Source organism: Esox lucius, chromosome 11 (genome assembly GCF_011004845.1).
Source record: "Esox lucius isolate fEsoLuc1 chromosome 11, fEsoLuc1.pri, whole genome shotgun sequence".
Classification (NCBI taxonomy): domain Eukaryota; kingdom Metazoa; phylum Chordata; class Actinopteri; order Esociformes; family Esocidae; genus Esox; species Esox lucius.
In genome coordinates, this window is record NC_047579.1 from 20,753,832 (window position 1) to 20,770,241 (window position 16,410).

Below are 16,410 nucleotides of genomic sequence, written 5' to 3' on the forward strand. Positions count from 1 at the left end.
CTGGGAAAGCACAAAGAGACACTCTGTTTTCCCCCTGACCCCTGACGCAACGCGACCCCCGCGTGGAGAGACGGACGCTATCGTTGCTACTTGCGGAGTTCAGGTTTCAGGCGGGGCCAGGTATTAAAAAGATAACACTTGAGGCGAATGCGCGGCTGCTTGGTAGCTACTGGGCGTACCGGCGCAGCCTCCCTAGCGAGCACTTGGGAAAACCGTCAGGAGCGCATGAAAGGGAGACTGCCTGATTTGCAACGTTAAACTGTTGATAATAATGGGTAGACATTTCCAAATCGAACATCTGTTTCGAAAGACACTACTATTAAATTACTCCCGTAGCAAGGTTGCAATTATTAGTGATGTTACATAGCACTCGAACAGTGCGTTTGCCGATTGCGTGCCGTTGTCAGACCCACGCCGAATCGTTATTCCAGAATGTACTTTGCGTTTTCAGACAAGTCTTCTTTGTACCTGGAGAGAAACTATTCAGAGTCGTCGAGGGGCCAACTGGGGCTAACAGCTACACCATAAGTGCCAGTGCCATTTACTAAAACAAACCTCACAGCCAACTAACAGTCATCCATGGTAACCTTTGGCAATTGGCGTGATGTTGGTAAGCACCCATTCGGCCATCATTAACTGGCTGGAAATGACTAGAGCCATTCACTGCCAGGCAACGTGATTGGACGGCAATACAACCCCCCCACCCACCCCCACCCCCCCCCCCCCCCGTAACCCAACACAGCAGCCAATTAAAGATAATTTAAGACCAATGCAATTTGGACAGATTTTCTGGAAGTGACTGTAAAGGTCTTGTTGCCGTCGTCGAACGTGCACAAATGAAAGAGCGAGGGGGGGGGGGGTATTTTGACAGGTTTTTGCCAAGAACAGGAGAGAGAGAGAGTTCACTGTGAGACAGAGGTTACGTGTTGACTAATATCCGTGTGTTGATTGGGGGTAAAGTCGTGGGGGTTAAGCGAGGTCTAGCGAGCTCAGTCGTGGGTAACCAGAGGAAAAAGTTAAGAAAAACAACGGGGTCTCCCAACACCAACGCACCTGTCCCCCAATTACCTCTGCATAAACATGATGGCTGACCTGCTGTATGCACACGCATAAGATACATTTACCTAGGTGGTCGGACTTCCCCAATTATGAAGTCTGACGATTGCCCTTGGAGGGAAAACAGAGGGAAATGCATGCCATAGCCAAAGACCATAACTACAGCCATGCCTCACAAGGTGTATCCAACTCTGATGCTTTAATGCAACTCAGAAGTTGTGAATGACAATGGAAACATAATTACTTATACCTGGTTACACACTGAAGAGTTTAATTGATACCTAATTGGGGAAAAACAGTAAATGAGGTACAACTGTTACTGAGTGAACTAGATCATGAACTCACATCCACTGCCTCCATTGCTCTCAGAGTTTCTAGGCCGTACACTTGTTACACTGACATTCTTACAACATACTGCAGAATGTGTCTTCCACTGAAAGGTTTGGTTCACTCTGAGGGCCTTTCACTCTTGAGCCCAATTCCCCTGGGGCCCTGTCATCCTTCCTAACAGGCCAGTGGCCTGCGACCTGTGACCTGTAGGCTGTATGAACAGGTGGAAGGGCGCTGTGTTTGCCATTCGTCTTTCGCTATTTGCTAGGGGATGGTTCGAGAGGAAGCCGTCCAGACTGGAAATGAGTCGAGTCTTTCTTGGCTGAACCAGCAGGCGCTCTGCGCTAGGTGTGAAGACAACTTAGTGAAATTCTCTACAGCTGAGACGCAAGGAAACCGAGTGAGGGTGGAGTTGGCACGGTCTATTTTTAGCGGTACTTATAGACACACTGACCTGGATGAGACACTGACCTGAGAGAGAGGCTGTCGTGGTCATTTTTTACCGTATGTCATAGTAATGACCAAAGCCAGGGAAACCTCCCCGAATCTAGTCAGAGCATTTTGGGCAGCAATGTTGACAAGCAATTGCATTTTTGGATTATCAATTGATTCGACATTAAGTGACAAACGGAAACCATTAGATATACTATCCTAGTGTGCAGTGGAGAGACAAGAATCTCAGACAACACACAAGGCCAATCAGAGTTAGATTTATTTGTGTAGGGAATTGGCATTGACACCAAGCTGGACAGATTCGATATTATTGGTGAATAATGCGAGAACGCAACTTGCTCCAAGATATGGCGTACTGTGCCAGTCCTAGGCAGGCCCAGTTTTCTTCTTGCTGCTGCGCCTGCATAACGTCCGATTGGACATGGCTACTGGCGGATGGGCCTATCAGCCTACAAGCTCTTGTAGTGTGTGAAAGCAGCTGACGTCCAGTCGCACCGGCCGGACGCTGAAACCAGACAGGCTCACCAGGCTGTAACCCATCTTCTCTCCGTGCCACTGGACCTCTCTGACGGCTCCTTGGCAAGACACAGATGACCATGAATGTCAGGGCGAAGCAAAATGGCAATCTGTCTGGAAACACTTGGCTGACAGAGGGAGCTGAGGCCAATGAGAAGCATCTCTTGCTGGCTTTGTACTGAGTCATGCGTGGATACAGGCTCTGGGTTTGGTCGAGCTCAGTCTTTCATAGCAATTAGAGCAGGAGGTCCAGAAGTAGAGCTCCATAATCCAGACATACCAGTTGATGCTGTCTCTCTGCTGTAGAGCAACTAGATTCAGAAGCCAATGGAGAAAAAAAGTGAATTTTTCGATTTCAAGCCAAGAAGAGGACGTGATTGGTCACTAATTAAAAACAGATGGGCAATTTATCTTCATTTTCAGTTCGCAAAGAGAGAAAGAAAAAAAAAGTTATTTTGAAATCCTTCCTGATTATGACAAGACCTGGTCATTTCTCAATACAATCGTAAAAAATATATAAATAATGATTTTATTATACAACTGAGTAAAGAACTTCCTCACTAACATCACTTTTCGTTGTCTGGAAAATAACTTGTTTTTGTACCTGGAGTTTTAAATCTCTTTAAAAATAGTAGGACTTGACACATTCACCTACATATGCATACCATATACACTCACCTAAAGGATTATTAGGAACACCATACTAATACTGTGTTTGACCCCCTTTCGCCTTCAGAACTGCCTTAATTCTACGTGGCATTGATTCAACAAGGTGCTGAAAGCATTCTTTAGAAATGTTGGCCCATATTGATAGGATAGCATCTTGCAGTTGATGGAGATTTGTGGGATGCACATTCAGGGCACGAAGCTCCCGTTCCACCACATCCCAAAGATGCTCTATTGGGTTGAGATCTGGTGACTGTGGGGACCATTTCAGTACAGTAAACTCATTGTCATGTTCAGGAAAACAATTTGAAATTATTCGAGCTTTGTGACATGGTGCATTATCCTGATGGAAGTAGCCATCAGAGGATGGGTACATGGTGGTCATAAAGGGATGGACATGGTCAGAAACAATGCTCAGGTAGGCCATGGCATTTAAACAATGCCCAATTAGCACTAAGGGGGCCTAATGTGTGCCAAGAAAACATCCCACACACCATTACACCACCACCACCAGCCTGCACAGTGGTAACAAGGCATGATGGATCCATGTTCTCATTCTGTTTACGCCAAATTCTGACTCTACCATCTGAATGTCTCAACAGAAATCGAGACTCATCAGACCAGGCAACATTCTTCCAGTCTTCAACTGTCCAATTTTGGTGAGCTCGTGCAAATTCTAGCCTCTTTTTCCTATTTGTAGTGGAGATGAGTGGTACCCGGTGGGGTCTTCTGCTGTTGTAGCCCATCCGCCTCAAGGTTGTGCGTGTTGTGGCTTCACAAATGCTTTGCTGCATACCTCGGTTGTAACGAGTGGTTATTTCAGTCAAAGTTGCTCTTCTATCAGCTTCAATCATTCTCCTCTGACCTCTAGCATCAACAAGGCATTTTCGCCCACAGGACTGCCACATACTGGATGTTTTTCCCTTTTCACACCATTCTTTGTAAACCCTAGAAATGGTTGTGCGTGAAAATCCCAGTAACTGAGCAGATTGTGAAATACTCAGACCGGCCCGTCTGGCACCCACAACTATGCCACGCTCAAAATTGCTTAAATCACTTTTCTTTCCCATTCTGACATTCAGTTTGGAGCTCAGGAGATTGTCTTGACCAGGACCACACCCCTAAATGCATTGAAGCAACTGCCATGTGATTGGCTGATAAGATAATTGCATTAATGAGAAATTGAACAGGTGTTCCTAATAATCCTTTAGGTGAGTGTATATGAATATACACAGAGTGACCACTTTATTGGCTACCACTGCTTTGTTAATGCAAACAGGAAAACAGTGGATGAGGCTGCATCTGAAAAATTTACTCAAAATATTGAGCATACAAGCATGATTAAGAGGTTTAGTTGTTCAACAACAAATTATGGGGAACAGAGTGTAATCTAAGCCACTTGGACATTGGTATGATTGTTAGTGGCAGAAGTGGTGGTTCCAGCATCTCAAAAACAGCTGACCAAATTGGATTTTCAAATACTCAAATAACCATTCCTTAAAATAAGTGTGCAGAAGGGCATCTATGGACACCAAAACTATGTCAAACTCTTAAGTTGAGGGAGGCAAAAGGGGTACTTCCCAATACTTGATAAACGTACCTGATATTTTGACCACTGACTGTATATGAGAAAAAGAAAAGGAGAGAAAAATATGTATTGACTATTGATTTGCAGAATTACACCAATTCAAGTAATAGCAGCTAATAACCTACTGAACAACTTCCTTGATGCAAACCAATGACAGATCCTCTGGGGTCAAATGACAGATGTTTCTTGATCAAAAAGTCTATATTTAGGTAAGAGTCCCGCTAAATGGCCTAAGGCATTGCAATGTCACCTGACCTTTTACCTCTTTGTAAACACTTGAACACTTTACAGCTGGGAGTCAGACCTTGGTTAAAATATTCTTAAAAATGTAAACCATACTAAATAGATCATAACATGAAGAAAAAAAAAATCACACAAACTATTTAAATTTTTTGTCTGGTTAGGTGGTTAGGATACATTCTCATAATATAAAAATCTCGTTTATAATAATAAAACTATTTTAGGGGAAATCAAATGTTTCACATTGAAACATACATTTTGGTTTTCATTTTGACAGTTAGTTACTAGTGTTAAAAATAATTACAAAACAAGTATATTTCTACAGCAAATCTACAGTTATGTGAATAAGTACAGTTATATAAAATAATCCCTGCTATGTATTTAAGAATCATTCAGTTTAGATGCTGAAAATTATTTTGTGAGAATATTTGTAAAAATTTTCAGTGAAATATACAATTGTAAAAAGTGCTTTAGATGTCGCAATGATATCAGTGACAACTATTATTTACTTTCTTTATTGCATTGCTAAAGTGCTGCAAAGCCTGGTTAATTACCACTGACCAAATTATACATGTATAACTGACATCCAGATGGTAACCACCAACACATGTGGACTACAAGTAATTTCTCCTGTACTCAAAATAAGTACTCAAAATAAAATAAAAATACTAAATTTAAGTATGGGTGGAAGGAATAATTTCTTCATTATGAAAATCTGTTTCTGGACCGAACTTATTTTATAATTTTATAATTATAGCGATAATCAATTCTGACATAATTGGGAGCACTGATTGTATCAGCCATGACTGGTGACACAAGAGAATCCTTCAAACAGATTTTTTATTATTATTTTGTTTGATTTCAGCCACATAAGAGTGTACTCCGATAGCACCTAAAACACTAACTACCCCCAAAATTATTTTTTTATGAAAATTCCCATCTCATATACCTTCAACTTAATGCATGTGTTTATAATTATTTATTTACAGTACCTAAGCCACATGTGTGGCAACACTGAAATTACACAATAGAGTTGTTTAGAGCAAGGTATCTCTTCTTTTTTGTTACTGCAAAATATAGAAAATGTATGAGAAAATCCACTTAACATATGAAGTACCGTGTACTAGCAACGTTTGGTTTTTAGAGTAGGAATACAGTAGCAATCAATTATTTGTAGAGACTAAAAAAAATGAATACAATATTAAAAAAGAGTGTACAGATGACTTGTTTGTTTTGTAAAGAAACAGTGAATCACTTTTACAATTTAAGTGCTTAGAGAGAAGCTGACAGTGCGGTGACAGGTGTGGGTGTAGTGTTGGAGTGTTTTTTAGTGGTCTGTGTCATCAGTCATCTGATCTCTCCTGATGACTTGACAGGAGTGCGCCAAGTGTCTCAGTTTAAACCTTTTGATGCCGCGTCTGCAGAGTCTGCCCACCTAGCATTTCTAAATAATTATCCATCAGATGTGTCTAAACAGATTTTTTTCCTGCATGCTTATTGTTATCTGGCTAACAACGGGAGACATAATGACAAAAAAAATGTCTGTTGGTAGGCCTTGATAAAAAAATTAAATTAGAAAATGTTTGGAGACATGAAGAAAAAAAATAAGATGATATGTTAGGAATACCAGGGGCAGATTTCTTGCACCATTCCCTGTACATCTTCACTATCATGTCAGTAGTCTGTACGTCCATCATATTCAGATGATCTATTGAGATGGATGAGATCCTGTTTTGAACCCAACGTGTGTAAGAAATAAATCAACCTCCAGTCCATGGAAGAAATGCCACCCATTCCCAGATAGAACATTGGCAAACAGAAAAACTGAAATGTCTGTTACTGGTTGTGGGTCTTTGATATGGAGGTGTTTGGATGTCTCTTCATAAAAACCCAATGAAAGTTTTAGGCAATATTGCATTTAAGGGTGTGGTACAGTGGGGAGAACAAGTATTCCATACACTGCAGATTACAAAGCATGTAGATGTCTGTAATTTTTATCATAGGTACACTTCAACTGTGAGCGACGCAATCTAAAACTAAAATCCAGAAAATCACATTGTATGATTTTTAAGTAATACATTTGCATTTTATTGCTTGACATAAGTATTAGATACATCAGAAAAGGAGAACTTAATATTTGGTACAGAAATCTTTGTTTGCAATTACAGAGATCATACGTTTCCTGTAGTTTGTGACCAGATTTGCACACACTGCAGCAGGGATTTTGGCCCACTCCTCCATACAGACCTTCAGATCCTTCAGGTTTCGGGGCTGTCGCTGGGCAATACAGAGTTTCAGCTCCCTCCAAAGATTTTCTATTGGGTTCAGGTCTGGAGACTGTATCCCCAAAGAATGATGTTTCCACCTCCATGCTTCACATTTGGGATGGTGTCCTTGGGGTTGTACTCATCCTTCTTCTTCCTCCAAACACAGCGAGTGGAGTTTAGACCAAAAACTCTATTTTTGTCTCATCAGACCACATTACCTTCTCCCATTCCTCCTCTGGATCATCCAGATGTTCATTGGCAAACTTCAGACGGGCCTGGACATGCGCTGGCTTGAACAGAGGGACCTTGCATGCGCTGCAGGATTTTAATCCCTAACGGCATAGTGTGTTACTAATGGTTTTCTTTGAGACTATGGTCCCAGCTCTCTTCAGGTCATTGACCAGGTCCTGCCGTGTAGTTCTGGGCTGATCCCTCACCTTCCTCATTATCAATGATGCCCCACGAGGTGAGATCTTGCATGGAGCCCCAGACCGAGGGAGATTGACCGTCATCTTGAACTTCTTACATTTTCTAATAATTACGCCTACAGTTGTTGCCTCCCCACTGTATATGGCTAAAATATCACAAACCCTCAAGATGCCCCATTGCTACGAGAAACCGTTTACGGACGCCATTTGAACAATAAAAAGTGTTGTTGTCATCCCCATGGTTTTCGGTCACGTGTACTATGGCTTTAAGCCAATCAGCATTGCCAATTCTAACTACCTGGTTTATAATTAGATTTTTACACTCCGACGACATTCACCAACCCAACCCACCACCCCAGCTAAGCTGCAGTCCTGTAGAAGTGGCAAAGTGCTGCATGCGTAACTCGCGTCTCAACATGATCTGTGTTTGCGTGTTTATCCTTTATCTGTTTATGTGCACTTGCCTTGCCAGCCTTTGTGTCTGTGCGCATGTGCTTGTGTTATTAACCAAGTAAAACAATTAAGTTGTCTGAACATCCACCCCAACCCCCAAAAAATTGCACCTCCTCAGCAGCCCGTCAAAGAGCTTGTAAAACCTGAAGACTCTATTCTCCCCCTGCTCTCCTCCAACCCTCCTTTTCATAAACCTGGAGGCTATAAAATGACCACTTGTGTTCTTCTTGATAAAATGGGAATTCTTAAGAAAAAAAGATGACAAGCTCATCTTTCTAAAAATAGTTTTATTTATGATTTTTTTTAAGTCGATGGAGGACCAATTCTGACCAACGGCATAACAGTGCAAGATATCATAAAGTTAGAGTAAAAAAAAATAACTATATACAATGGGGGGGAAAAGCTTACAGGTCAGATTAATAAATGATACCAGTAAATTACACCATATCCAATGATGTGGTTATAATTTTAGTGACTTTGAAGTGTATTCACACCTGTCACATAATTAGATTGAGTTTCATTGATTGCATGTTTAGTTTTTGACACACAGTACACCATAACGCAAAGCTAAAACATGTTTAGAAATTTGTGCCAATTTACAGTTGTGCTCAAAAGTTTGAGAATTGATAATATATGTACCATTTGTAAAGAAAATGAGTGAGCAGGCAATTTTTTTTTTATTTTTTATGGGTTTCACATTCAACTGTAGGTCATAACAGAAAGGCACAATCAGAAAAGAAAACATGCTAACAAAGAAAAACATTGACTGACACCTGTTCAAAATGCATACCCTTAGTTCTTAATACTGTGCATTGCCCCCTTTACTATCAATGCACTAGCATGCAGTCTTTTGTAATAGTTGTCTATGAGGCCCCGAATTCTTGCAGGTGGTATAGCTGCCCTTTCGTCTTGGCAAAATGCCTCCAGGTCATGAAAGTTTTAGTTGTCTTGCATGAACCGTACGTTTGAGACCTCTCCAGAGTGTCTCAATTATATTAAGGTCAGGAGACTAATGGCCACTCCAGAACCATCACTTTTTTCTACTGTTACTGCTTGAGGGTCAACATGGCCTTGTGCTTAGGGTCATTGTTGTGCTGGAAAGTTCTTGAGTGTCCCATGCGCAGCTTTCGTGCACAAGAATGCAAATTGTCTGCTAGTAATTTCTGATAATTGATGGCAATATGAATGCAACATGTTTTCACAAGATTCGCTGTGCCTTCAGAGCTCACACACCCCCAAAACATCAGTGAGCCACCATCATGCTTCACAGTGGGGATGATATTCTGTTCACTATAGGCCTTGTTGACTGCTCTCTAAACATAGAGCTTTATGGTCACAACCATAAGCACTATTTCGGTCTTGTCACTCCAAATTAGTGTGCTAGAAGTTGCGAGGCGTGTCAAGGTGTTGTCTGGCATATTGTAACCAGGCTTTTATGTGGCATTGGAGAAGTAAAAGTTTATTTCTGGCAACTCCACCATGCAGCTAATTTTTGTTCAAGTATCATTATATTATGCTCCTTGAAACAACCACACCATATTTTTCCAGAGCAGCATGCATTTCTCCTGAGGTTACCTGTGGGTTTCTCATTGTAACTCAAACAATTCAGGCAGTTTTGGCTGAAATCTTTATTTGGTCTACCTAACCTTGGCTTGGTATCAAAAGATCCCCGAATTTTCCACTTAAGTGATTGAACAGTACTGACCGGCATTTGCAAGGCTTTGGTATCTTTTTATATCCTTTTCCATTTTTATGACGTTCCATTACCTTGTTACGCTGGTCTTTTGACAGTTCTTTCTCTGTTCCCCAGATAAAAAGTATCAGCGCCAGATCCGTGCCATATGTATTGCAACATCTGTTCCGGATGCATGTAACAGACCAGGGGCCCAGATGCACAACGGACCAATGCCAATCCGGATCTACTGTAGAATCCGGATCTAAAACAGACGTGGGCCAGCAAAGGCCCAACTCAGACCATATTTAATTTTACCTATGGACTGCCTCTGTACCAGATCAATTTCAACACGCTAATGGCGATGTTTGTTCTAAGTTTAAATATGCTCAACTATTACAAATTAAATAGGATTTGAACTTTTTTACATTTCTACCATGACCATAATGTTATCTTCCCATAAGTGAGTAGTAATGCAGCTCTGTATTGTAAAGCTGTCATTTTCAGTAATTAATAGAAAAGCAATAAAATAATGTTGGTATATATAAAAAAAAAAATACATAGTATTGTACAATTGAAGTATGTCTCAGTGTATTGAATGCAACCATTTATTATAGATAAATAGGAACAAAATGTAGATTCATGGCAACAATGAAATATCTAAAACAAAAACTGTTCAATTCTGAATCAATTAGAAAGGGGTTTCTTAAAAAAATGGATTTATCAAAAGTTGGCAGCCAACAGTAAAACATTCATACAACTTGAGCTAAACAAATCCATTCCTACCCAGGACCAATTCACCTAGGCACATCCTCACAACCCATTTACATATTCATTGTTTCAAGTTGAATATATTACCATCACAATATTGTATTGTCGAGTCGGAATAATTGAAACCATCACAGCTTAGTGACATTTAAGCAATGCGATGAAAAAATAAAAAAAGTTACTCACCTCAACCAGTTAGATTTGGAGAAAAATGGCTGGATTGTTGACCACGGAGATGCTGAAGACTAAGAGAGAAAGAAAAATGTGATTAGACCTATAGGCACAAAACGAATAGAACACATGGCAAGGAACATCTGTAACTTTACACACCAGTCATGGTGTGGATGCTACTGTATGTGCACATTTAACTGATACACTGGCTAAGTTAGTACATACCCTCGGTTGATCCTTTAGGAAAACTGGCCAACCAGTTAAACATGAATTACTAGTACAAATCAATCTGAAACAAACATGACACTAACTTTAACAGCATACCAACAAGAGCTACTGTAGCTAATAAACAGTTCGCTAAGATACCAAGCTATATTGATATGCATTAGCTCTATAATAGTCATCCCAGCATAGAAAGCCACAGTAGTAAATCATTTTCTTTGGCTACTGACTGTAGGTCGCAAGAAAGTATAGCTAACGTTCTATGTTTAAGTTGACATTGGCTATATATTACTGTAACTTATTGATTAGTTAGAATTTATATTAAAATTATTCCTAGACCAAACCAATTAAATTTAGCTTAATACATCTACCAAACGTGTTAGCTAGAAGTGCTCAATATTGTCAAGCCAGGCTTGCTACATTTATCTATACTATAGCACGATTAGTAAACGTGAATTAAAAGCGATAGAACCAGCTAACTACAGGTGGCTATCACGTAACATTATGTACGCACATTGTTTTTGGCATTCAGCAAACATTAAACTGGCCAACTTTTACTCTCCAGTATGCTGAATAACTCCTTGTTTTTGACGGTTGATGACCAAAGTCCCAAACGCTTCAAATGGCAGCATGAGCGCTGCACGCGACTGTAGACCATCCTTCGAATGATCGGAGCCAGCTTCTGTCTGGGTCAGTATACACATTATTAGATAGAAACTATTTGCTTACCTACGCATATAACTAAGCTAGCTAACTTGATTTCGAGATAGTTTGTGTACTCACCTTATGTTCTATGAAAATTGTTTTGTAGCGAAAATATATATTTTTTGATGGATAAGGTGTCGGACTTAAATTAATGGCCACGGAAAAGACAGCGCGGGATTGTACAAAGTAAACCCATAGAACCGCCCATCGCAGACCCATTTCCTGCCCACAGATTTCTTTCGATCGTTCCGCTTTCGATCTTATGCGGACATCGGCAAGCCGTATGTGTGCAATCTGGGTATAGCCTACTCAGTGCATCCACGTAAGCGCTAACAAAGTCATTGACTATTTATACACAGACACTAATTTCTATTTGCGATTTGGGTGTTTTCTGTTAACATTAGGATTTAAAAAGGAGCCAAACAACTGTGATCAAAAATGGCTTCATGTGATCACTATCCTGAAATAAGAAATATTTCAAAATCAATCCCAAAATGTCACTATTTCTGCCAGGGTATGCAAACTTATGAGCACAACCGTATATAAAAAAAATCTGATATATGTTATGTACAAGTATTCAGACACTTCATTCAGTACTTTGTAGAAGCACCTTTTGACAGCGATCACAGCTTAAAGTCTTCTTGGGTAATCCTCTATCAGACTTTTACATCCATACAGATCCTCTCAAGCCCTGTCAAATTCGATTTCTAAAGGTGTTCTATGGGTTTCAACTTCGGCTTTGACTGGTCCCAAAGCTATTCTAGTGTGGTCGTGGCTGTATGCTTCATGAGGTTGTTGTGCTGAAAGATGAATCTACACCTTTGTCCTCTGCTTTCTGGATCAGGTTTTACTCAAGGCTCTTTTTGTATTTTGCTCTTTTCATCATTTCCTCAATCCTGACCGACATCCCAGTCCCTGCTGCTAAGAAACATCCCCACAGCATGATGCTCCCATAACTATGCTTCAATGTAGGAATGGTATTAGCTAGGAGATGAGCGGTATTCTGTGTTTTTACTTAGTTTGGCTACCTCTAGGAAGAGTCTTGGTGGTTCCAAGATTTTCATAATTTCACAATGATGGACCCTACTGGGCTCCTGGGAACTTTCAGTGCTTTAGTAATGTTTTAATAATCTTTCCTAGATCTACGTATGTCTTGAGACAATTCAGTCTCTGAGGACAATGGACAATTCTTGAACGTCATGGCTAAGTTTTGCTCTGACTCACTGTGGGACCTTATAGACAGGTTTGTGCCTTTCTAAACCATGTCCAATCAATAGATTTTACTCTGATTGTGGCCTTCAGCTCTTCTGCATTGTTGGGTCTGGCATATCGCATCTTCCTCTTTACAATACCCCATAGATTTTCTATAGGGTTAAGGTCAGGCCAGTTTGCTGGCCAATTAAGAACAGGGATACCATGGACCTTAAACCAGGTACTGGTAGCTTTGGCACTGTGTGCAGGTGCCAAGTCCTGTTGGAAAATGAAATCTGCATCTCCATAAAGTTGGTCAGCAGCAGGAAGCATGAAGTGCTCCAAAACTTCCTGTTAGATGGCTACGTTGACCTTGGACATCAGAAAACACAGTGGATCAACACCAGCAGATGACATGGCACCCCAAACCATCACTGACTGTGGAAACTTTACACTGGACTTCAAGCAACGTGAATTCTGTGCCTCTCCTCTCTTCCTCCAGACTCTGGGACCTTGATTTCCAAAGGAAATGCAAAATGTAATTTAATCAGAGAACATAACTTTGGACCACTCAGCAGCAGTCCAGTCCTTTTTGTCTTTAGCCCAGGCGAGACGCTTCTGACGCTGTGTCTTGTTCAAGAATGGCTTGACACAAGGAATGCGAAAGCTGAAACCCATATCTTGCATATGTCTGTGCGTGGTGGTTCTTGAAGCACTGAGTCCAGCTGCAGTCCACTCTTTGTGAATCTCCCCCACATTTTTGAATGGGTTTTGTTTCACAATCCTCTCCAGAGTGCGGTTATCCCTATTTCTTGTACACTGTTTTCTACCACATCTTTTCCTTCCCTTCGCCTCTCTCTTAATGTGCTTGGACACAGAGCTCTGTGAACAGCCAGCCTATTTAGCTATGAACTTTTGTGTCTTGCCCTCCTTGTGCAAGGTGTCAATGGCCGTCTTTTGGACAGCTGTCAAGTCAGCAGTCTTCCCCATGATTGTGTTGCCTTCAAAACTAGACTGGGAGACCATTTAAAGGCCTTTGCAGGTGTTTTGGGTTAATTAGCTGATTAGAGTGTGGCACCAGGTGTTTTCAATATTGAACCTTTTCACAATATTCTAATTTTCTGAGATACTGAATTTGGGGTTTTCATTAATTGTCAGTTATAATCATAAAAATGTAAAGAAATAAACACTTGAAATATATCAGTCTGTGTGGAATGAAGTTTCACTTTTTGAATGGAATTTCTGAAATAAATAAACTTTTTGATGATATTCTAATTTTATGACCAGCACCTGTATATATATATATATACAGTATATAATATATGTGTGCAGAATAATAGTGAAGCCATCACAACTATGAAATAATAACACTTTTGGTATCATAAGGCAACAAATAAATGTTTCATGAATCAATGTTGTAGATTCCTTAGGGCCACACTTTTCCTTGATAATAGCTTTGCACACTCTTTGTATTCTCTTACACTGCTTCAAGAGATTGTCACCTGGAATGCATTCCAATTATCAGATGTGTTAATAAAAGGTAATTTGTAGAATTTCTTTCTTTATTGGATTTGAGCCAGTCAGTGTTGTGACAAGCTAGGGGTGGTAAACAGAAGACCATCATTATGTATATACTGTAGTAGTCCATACCATGGCAAGAACAGCTCAAATAAACAAACAGAAATGACAGTCGTTACTTTAAGACGGTCAGTCAATCTGGAAAATTTCAGCTTTCAAATTTCAACAACTTTGAAAGTAACTTCTAGTGCAGTCACAAAAACCAAAAAGTGCTATGGTGAAACTGGCTGTCACAGGACCACCCCAGGAAAGGAAGACCCAGAGTTTGCTCTCCTGTGGAAAATAAGTTCATCAACCTCTCAAACTGTTCAGAGGAGATTAGATAAATCAGGCCTTCGTAGTTGCAGCAAAGAAACCAATACTGAATGACACCATTAAGAATTAGAGACTTGCTTTGACCAAGAATCATGATAAATTGACATTAGACATTCCGCGACCCGGCCCCGGATAAGCGGAAGATGATGGATGGATGGACATTAGAATGCTGAAAATGTGGCCTTTGGTCTGATGAAGCCAAAGTTGAGATATTTGTTTTCAATCCCCATGTCTTTGTGAGACACAGAGTGGGTGAATGGATGATCTCCACATGCGTGGATCCCACCGAGAAGCATGGAGGAGGAGGTGTGATGGTGTGGGGATGCATTGCTGGTGACGCTGTCTTTGGTTTATTTAAAAGGCACACTCAATCAGCATGGCTACCACATCATTCTGCATTGATACGCCATCCCATCTGCTATGTGCTTAGTGCAATTATCATTTGCTGTTCAACAGGATAATGACCACAAAAGGACCTCCAGGCTGTGTAAAAGCTATTTGACCAAGAAGGAGAGTAATGGCGCTTCATCGGTTGACCTCCAAAATCACTGTAACTCGATTGAGATGGTTTGGGGTAAGTTGGACCGCAGAGGGAAGGAAAAGCAGCCAACAACGGCTCAACATAAGTAGGAACTTCAAGACTGTTGGAAAGGCATTCCAGGTGACAACCTAATGCAGCTGCCGGAGAAAATATCAAGAGTGTGCAAAGCTGTCATCAAGGCAAAGGGTGGCTACTTTGAAGAAAATCTAAAATATAAATGTATTTTGATTTGTTTAACACTGTTTTGGATGCTACGTGATTCCATTTGTGTTATTTCGTAGTTTTTATGTATTGACTACTATGTCACAATCTGGAAAACAGTAAACATGAAGAAATACCATTGATTGAGATTGTGTGTCCAAACTTTTGACTGGTACTGCATTTATATATTTTTCTTAAGTTGTCTTAACATTCAAGCTAGAGTGCAGAGACTATGTTTTTTGGCAGGCTTCTTGTTCGGCTGGTTTCCAGTACACAAATTCTGGAGAAACACATTAGAATAATTGTGTAATACAGAGGAGAGAAGCCATTTGTTGTATCATACATACATGTATGCCCTGATGATGTTTGACAATCTGATAATGATGATGAAAAAAATCCTCACGGCATATCAGTTTATTCCCTTTGCAGATTATAGAAAGCTTTGTGGCAGACAATGAAATAAACTATGTTTGAGGTAAATTTCAGTTGGGTAGCAATTAGAGGTGTTGAAAATAAGATTTTGTAGGATCTGACTTGAATGCTTCTCTTCAGCAACTCTATAAGCACAAGCTGACTTGCAAAGGACTGGGGGCTCGTAGCAGATAATCTTGAGATGGGGGGAGGTGGTCGGGGGTGGTAGACTACACAAACTTACATTGTCATGCAAGTTAACACAAATGAAACAAACCATCCCAGCTGTTAATGTCAGCTTATAAATCAAGCAGACATCTACACACTGTTATTTGGGCAAATTCATCAGACCAAACGAAATTATACATTTTGGAATTGGATCACAAGGCCTGGGACTTCTCCAAAAAGCCCACTGGCTGAAGCCACAGAAGCCCAGGTCTAACAAAGCCATAGGCTGGTAGCCTACTTTTTTCCTGGTATGACATCCAAACCAGGTTAAACCATGGGTTTTAAAAATACAAATACAAAAATTGCAAAAACCCCCTAACAGTTGTGGAGTTTTCCCCAATCTCAATGCACTGATACAGACATTTGCTAAACCGCGTTGGTCATGGGTGAGCTTTATTTAATAATATCTC

At 40.4% G+C, this 16,410-nt stretch overlaps 1 long non-coding RNA gene across 1 annotated transcript; it reads right to left on the bottom strand.

The window, feature by feature from the left end:
- Nucleotides 1-2,234: 2,234 nt before the first annotated feature.
- Nucleotides 2,235-11,696, bottom strand: LOC109616287. The gene is made up of 6 exons (XR_002197399.2): nucleotides 11,614-11,696; nucleotides 11,345-11,516; nucleotides 10,834-10,897; nucleotides 10,624-10,682; nucleotides 4,622-4,640; nucleotides 2,235-2,666 (listed from the first exon to the last, which is right to left on the bottom strand). It is a non-coding gene; the product is annotated as an uncharacterized LOC109616287 (long non-coding RNA).
- Between the last annotated feature and the right edge of the window lie 4,714 nt (nucleotides 11,697-16,410).